Genomic DNA, 6,783 nt, shown 5'->3' with positions numbered 1-6,783 from the left:
AGTAGTGGCTTGGGAGAAGATTCTGAAACTCAGCAACTCCCTTATTTCCCATATCCAAGAGCTTTGAACCTGCTCACAGATGGGTAACCCCTCCTTTTGATCAGAAAATGACAGTCACAGGCTTTACTCTGTGATAATGATGATTTTTAAGTGGACAGCCCTGCTGCACAATCCATTGCAATCAGGAAATGAAATGGAAATTATGAGGAGCATGGTTTTCTTGTATACACAGCTTCTGTACAGAACTAACATTTAATTATATCCTTTTATGCTAAAAAGATCTGAAAGTAGCTTCCAACTGCAATTATAACCTGTGGATGGCAGAACATATTTCCAGAGATAATCATCTGTTCTGGGCAGATAATGAGATTTACATGGCCTGAGACCAAGATAGAAGTTTAGAAACACTTAAGAGAAATAATTTCTAGCATGATGATTTCTCAACAGCTCTAAATCAATCCAGCTCTAAGGTGCATTTGCCCTGCCATCCTCCACTGCCTTTATGTTTCCTGCCTTCTGCTGGGCCTGTGGAATCAGTGGCAGGAGCAGGACACTGTGAAACACAGCTGCAAACCAGGCTCTTTCTCAGCTACATTCAGCAGCCCAACAGTTCTGGTTACAGCAGTGCTTTTGAGCCATGTATAATCCCAGCAGTTCTTTAATGCTGTAAATGAATAACCTGGTTTGTGCTGCAGCAGCAGCAGCAGCTCAGGAGGGTGGGAGCTGCGGGTGCTCACCCCAGCCCCGTGTGGTCCCTGGTGCCCAGAGCTTGCAGCCTGGAGCCCTGCACCTACCGAGAGTCCCAGCCTCCCACGACTGGGAGCAGGGCTGGAGGACCTGCCTGCTTGCTGCCAGCTATAATCTCTGGCCCTGAGCAAACTTTCTAATGTGGAAATTCACAATGAATAGAGCGTTATAAAAAAATATGGCATGAAACTCATATATGTAGGTTTAATCAGAAACAAAGGCTGAATACTGTACAAATGAGGAAATTTTGGTCACAGGAGACTGTAGAGCACTTTTCTCAAATATGCATTTGTTGGCTATGGCTGTCTCAGTCTATCAATTCAACATTTTCTAAATTAGGAGGGATTTATATAAACAGAGCATGGTCTCTAAGGTGCTGTTTATGGTCTGTCTGGTATAAATATTTATGATCATTCTAAAATTAGTGATTTTTCTAAAGCGTGCTTTTGTTTAATACAGCTCCTGACAGTCCCTGTGGTAAATATGCCATTTTGTTTTTTATGAGAGAAACAGAGGCAACAGAGAAACCCACTGAAAAATACAGCTGCAAAGATAGCTGATCAATGGAGGGTCGTTCTCAGCTGTGAACTGCAGACTCTCTGCTGTCTGAGAAGAATTCCCTCCTACACACTTTCCCCCAGGGCATGCAATCCTTTTCCCACGTGCCATGCAAACCTACCCATGCCCCGCAGGGATATATATATAGGAGCAGGGGGCTGGGAGGAAGTGCTGGAGCTGCTGCCTCCTGCAATAGAACACGTGTGATCACACGGAGTGCATCTGCTTACTCAGATCTGGTGTCAGAATGATAATTCATGTCCTCTCTGCAGAAATAAAAATAAACTGGGTTCAGGCTGAGTTCAACAATCTTAGGTTGCATATCAGCAGTTACCAATCTTCCTGGGAGGTGAGGCATTTTTCAAGTTCCCACTAGGAGGAAAGAAACCAGATAAAAGCCTGGTGCATGATGAGAGGCATGGTGCTCACAGTGACGTGACTCATACTCATTGGTCGTGACTTCAGTGGGCTTTTGTGAGCCATGACTACAGCATCTTTTAGCAGGATTTCCTTGAGTCACTGGCCTGTCTATTACAGATCTATAGATCTGTGGAACCTGAACAAGCTTGTAAAATAGACTGTTCCTGTTCGTGTACTGCATTACGAATTGTAAAGTGCAACTGTGGGTAGACTGTCAATTCATTTCTATCTTAATCTCTCTTTTGAATAACAAAGCTGTATTAAAAAGTTGTAACTATGTCATTGCCAGATCTTGCAAGTAAAGTCTGCTCTTAGTATAGAATCACCAAATGAGAATAATAAATGACTGAAAATTATTGTGAACTTCCAAGCCCCTCACCAAATTCAGTCATCCAAACATCCCTTCTTCCTCTGCCTCTTTCCATTCTCACTATTCTCCCTTGTTACACAGCTAGGAACATGGATTTCAGAACAAGAGTTAAGCAAGTTTGCTATGGTCCTCCACTTGAATCACTTCAGCAAATCTCAAACACAGAAAAAATTTGAATTAATTTATGAAAATTTACCAGGAAGATGGAAAATTGGCAAGCTGTAAAGAGGACAATCCACTGCTTTAATTCAATCTGCACAAGCTGACAAGATTTAATTGATGTACTTTTGCAATGGGAATGAATTTGTCCAAACTCGGAAAGGCCAGGCAGCAGTCATTGAAAGGGAAAGAAATGGGTTTAAAAAAGAATTTGAGGTCACAGGGAATAATTAACTGAACATTGTATTATTGTTGATAAATACCTGATAGTTGTGGTGAGAAGGAAAGAAGAAGGAGTCAGACTCTTCTCTGCAGTGACAGGACTGTGACAGGATCAGAGGCAATGGACAAAACCTGAAACATAGAAAACCCCCCTTAAACATAAGAGAACACTTTTTCACTGGGGTGTAGTGAAACACTGAAACAAGTTACCCAGAGAGATTCTGGAGTATTCACCCTGGAAGATATTCAAAGCTGGGCCAGGCAGAGCCCTGAGCGCCAGCCCTGGCTGGAGCTGCTCTAAGCAGAGGACTTGGACTTGACAGCTTCCAGAGGTCCCTGCCAACATCCACCTCTTGTGGTTCTTCAGTACCTACACAGAGATCAGAAATACGAGAATAGAAAGACCAGAAACTTATCCGTAGGACAAGATTCAAGAAATAGGAGCTGATGTAAATGCCTGAAGTTAATTGCATAGTTTTGACCATTTGACTTGCTGGAGCAATTTGCTAAGGACTATTGTGGACATTCCAACAATTCCAACTTTAAAATCAAATTAGATTTTATTCTAAATATAGCGATAGGGCAAGGGGGAATGGCTTTAAACAGGAAGAGGGTCTTTTAGTTAATGGTTTATTCTATATAAAGTATATTCTTATACTTCATAAAACACATTCCTGAATGGGACCTATGTTCCAGTGAATTTAAGTATCTTGGTGCATCCTTCAGGTCATGATTTTCATTACATTCTTTTGGCCTCAGAAAATGGAAAAAAATGCAGAATATATTCTTTTGCATTGTCACCACGTAGAAAAAACCTCCAGTGAGAAGACCAGTGGATATGCTTTTTGAACACCATAAATATATTTTTAAAGAAATAAAAACATCTTTGAAAAAGAAAATATAGCAAAAGAAAGACCTATACAAGCAACATTTCTCCCTGGGCTGCCCTGCAGGATTGGTCTTTGCAGGGAGAAAGTATTGGTGTATCTCTTAGGCTGAAGTTTTAAAAAAGTTTTTAAGAAAAACTCTCCCAAAGTACAGCTGTAACCGTGATGCCCAACTTTGGTAATACTTGTAAATTTGTGGAAGACATGCTTCCTTCTGACTACAGAGGATGGTCAGGATGATGGGCACAGAACTGGAGCTCACAAAGACCTTTTGTATGCCAAGCTAGCTCAGAATATGGGAGCACGTGCACCTGAGCAGCACAATTTCTAGCTCATTGTGTCACTGGGACAGCTGCCAGTGCACGCAGTGTGTGGCACATGAACAGAGTGCCTGAAGAGCCTGCCTCAGTTCAAACATTTATCTTTAGATAGCTCCCTGAGTGGGTCTGTGCAGCCTCTTTGTCCAGCTATAGCATGCTGCAAACGTTCAGGTTACAGCACCCATTTTGCTGCATGTTCAGCTTCTGTAAAAAGCAGAAAATCCTTCCCATCCTTCCCTTTGACTGTGGCAATTTTCAGAAGTGAAGGTGGTGCAGCTTGGCAGCATCTTCTGTGGGATGGCTGGGTAGTGACAGCCTGGGCTCCACACTGGCGTGAGGCAGACCAAGACAGAGCTGGGGGCTGTTTTTCACAGCCTTCTGTCAGGCAGCCAGACCAAATCCCTTCTGACACAAAGAGGGCATTTTCAGAATAACTAACATTCAGACAGTGACAAGCTAGACAAAGTGATGTGTTTCAGAAAATTGATGCTCAGGAAGGAAGATGGAGATATCAGGGAAGGAGGATTCTCAGCTTTACAGAGCCATATTAAATATGGGCTAAATATTTTCAAAACAAAAAGAAGTAAAAGTAAGTTGGCTAAAACCACCAAGTATGTTTGACCTTTCTTTCCTATAAGCAAAATCTTAGAGCTGAACTGAAGCCTCCCTCATATGAAAAGATCTTGCTCCTTCTGGTATGTTACTCCTTTCTAGATATGGGGAAGATGGCATTTGTAACCTATGTGATTCCAGCCTTTCACCCTAATCAAGAGACTGCCCACAAGACGGGACTGCATGGCAGATCCACCTTCCCACAGAAAGCAAAGCTGTGCACTGCCAATGCCTTGGAGCACTGTGGAACCTCTGAATCTGCAATAACCAGGGCTCCAAAATGCCCGAGGCATCTCACCAGCCTTCCCCTCTACCCTTCAAGTCAACTTTGTTTAACAGAAAACCCAAGATGTCAAGGCCACAAAAGAGAAGCATGAAGAATGTTTCTCACAGTTACAATTGCAGGGAGTCCCAGATCCCTCCCTCCCTCCCCACCCCAGACTCCCCAGCCCCCAAGCAGAAGTGCCTGGAGAGGCTGCAGCAGCCCTGGCACAAGAGGGCAGAAAGGGCACAGCTCGCTCTCTCATGGGAGCACATTGCTAAATACCCACTGTCAGTAAATTAAATACCAACATTATTTGCTGGGACTGGTGCTTTGTTTAAGTGATTCATCCACAGAGTTCATTTTGTAAAAGAAGTGCAGATAAGCACTGCCATTTCTTTTTTAATCTGAATCTGATGACAGGCAGAGTCACCAGTTTCCTGGGCTGCTGAACAGTGGGTCACCTGCCCAGCCAAGAGTTAAGAATACCTCACAACTTGTACAAAATGATTGTTGTTGGTGTTCTTTTAAAATTTTTCATTCCTTCAAGCAGAGGAAAGGAGTGGAGAGGAGATGAAAAAGAAAACTAATGGCTAACTTAGAAGGTTTGCTGTTTTTTCTCAAAATGCACCAGCATCTTACAATCCATTAAAGATGAAACTATTCAAATTTTGTACTAAAAAAGTTGCATTTAAGTCCTAGGGGAGATGAAATTTTTTGATCAGAAATTTTTTGATTTTTTGTGTTTACTTATGTGCAGATGTCTGAAACTATGTATTTACCAATCAGAGGTTACCCAAATTTAATAGATCAGACAGAAACTGTAATGTCTGTTAAAATTTAACAGTCTTTTTCTAGCTTGTGTGGCTGCAGACTCTGAAGCCATGGCCAGAATCAAGTAGGAGCTCTCTGGGACTCACCTGATTTGAGCACAGTTAGAGAGTAACCTTTGAAGGACTGCCAATACAAACGATCCTTCCTGATAACAACTGCCTTGAGCATGATGAAATGGCTCTTGGATCCAATTCACTAAAAAATTCTGTCCTCTGAGCACATTTCAAGTTAATAAAACCCCACAAAAAAGATCAACAAAAATCCCATGGAATTTCAGTGCAAAGTTTACTCTAATGATAGGTCTAGATTAGACCTAAAATGGGATTGCCAAAGTACTTTTCATGTTTTACTAAATAAAGATATTTACTCTATAAGGATGCTAATTAATAAATGCCTGATGGGCTGATTTGGAGACTTCATGATGGGACAGAACAATCAACAGCAGTCTCTTCTCATTTAGTCTGCAGGTGCTGCTGAAATCAGACCTCTGCCTCAGCTCTCCTAGGATGAATTTAGAGCAAAGAAAGTTGTTTGCAAAACCAGTTAGTTTTGCTTGCTGGAGCTTGGATGTAAAGGCACTGGTATTCTCATTTCCTCTTCTCTCTCCTTTTCCCAATACAGTAGTACCATTTCTTCGTATGCAGCTTATGCTCAAAGTGACACAGAGCCCAGATGTGGACAACTACAGCTATGCAATAGAGAATTTCAGTCCACACAGCTTCCAAAGTCTCTTTTAGGTAGTACTTTGACAAATGGGAAGCTGAATGTGCCCTGTACATACCTTGCTTTGCATCTGGGAAGGTGAAGGGAAACACTAGGTACATCTTTTTGGTCCATTATTCCTATTGTTTCTTCCAATATGCAGATTTAAGAAGGTTTTGTCTGGATGCTGTGTAAAACCATTTATGTTCAATTGTGGCAGGATTTCCTAGACATCTGAAGGCTGATCCTCCTGCTTCAGAAAAAGGAGCAAGGTCAGGCACTTGGCAGTTCTCCTGTGTGCCCTGTGTGCTACCTCCCCATCCCCATCCCCATCCCCATTCTGACCTACTTTGGATAACCCTGAGGCACGTCACCATTGCCCTGGCCTTGTTTTTTCAAAAACACCACCTCAGACTGTCCTTCAAAAAATTACTCCCCTGACAGTTTCTCTTTAATATCAGTATTTTAAGAGGTTACATTTTGCCACCGTGACTGTCAGTATTCACCCCATCTATACTTTCACACAGATCTCTCCTGCTGTCCTATTAGCAAAGTATTATCACATTTAAATAGTATCACATCCAATTATCATTAATTCAAAAGACAGTCAGCAGTGAAAGCTCTTCTATGGTTTAAGAGGCTGGAAATAAGTGTCACTGGTTCAACTTTATGTTTATATTTTATAATTAG

The 6,783-nt window shown here is 41.9% G+C and overlaps 1 long non-coding RNA gene across 1 annotated transcript; it reads right to left on the bottom strand.

The window, feature by feature from the left end:
• Nucleotides 1-940: 940 nt before the first annotated feature.
• Nucleotides 941-6,315, bottom strand: LOC129046745 (uncharacterized). Its single transcript, XR_008508511.1, has 3 exons — nt 6,173-6,315; nt 2,518-2,608; nt 941-1,571 (listed from the first exon to the last, which is right to left on the bottom strand). It is a non-coding gene; the product is annotated as an uncharacterized LOC129046745 (long non-coding RNA).
• Nucleotides 6,316-6,783: the final 468 nt, after the last annotated feature.

The sequence above is a fragment of the Molothrus ater genome, chromosome 8 (assembly GCF_012460135.2).
Source record: "Molothrus ater isolate BHLD 08-10-18 breed brown headed cowbird chromosome 8, BPBGC_Mater_1.1, whole genome shotgun sequence".
Taxonomy (NCBI): Eukaryota; Metazoa; Chordata; class Aves; order Passeriformes; family Icteridae; genus Molothrus; species Molothrus ater.
The sequence above is the reverse complement of the archived record's forward strand: the minus strand, read 5'-3'. Positions and strand labels throughout refer to the sequence as shown.